Raw genomic sequence first — 308 nt, forward strand, 5'->3', positions numbered from 1 at the left:
GTGGTGAATCGTTTCGAGGCTTATGAACCGTGAAATCGTTAAGATCTTCGGAATCTTTTTAGGAAGTTTACATTCGTTCAGAGGTGGTGGACGGGAAAGAATTAGCGGAGCACTCGCAGACGAGACTTCTGTGTTATTACGACGAAGAGGATTGCGGAAAATCGGGAAGTGAAGCGTGTTGTTTTATCATAAACAGGGAAGAGAACACTTGATGTGGAGGATTTTTTTTTTTAAACGAAGATTTTTGACATTCAAGAATTTTTTTTCTTTTCTTTTTTGGTTAAAAGAAAGAAATGAAGAGCGACGAT

The sequence above is a fragment of the Apis mellifera genome, linkage group LG9 (genome assembly GCF_003254395.2).
Source record: "Apis mellifera strain DH4 linkage group LG9, Amel_HAv3.1, whole genome shotgun sequence".
Classification (NCBI taxonomy): Eukaryota; Metazoa; Arthropoda; class Insecta; order Hymenoptera; family Apidae; genus Apis; species Apis mellifera.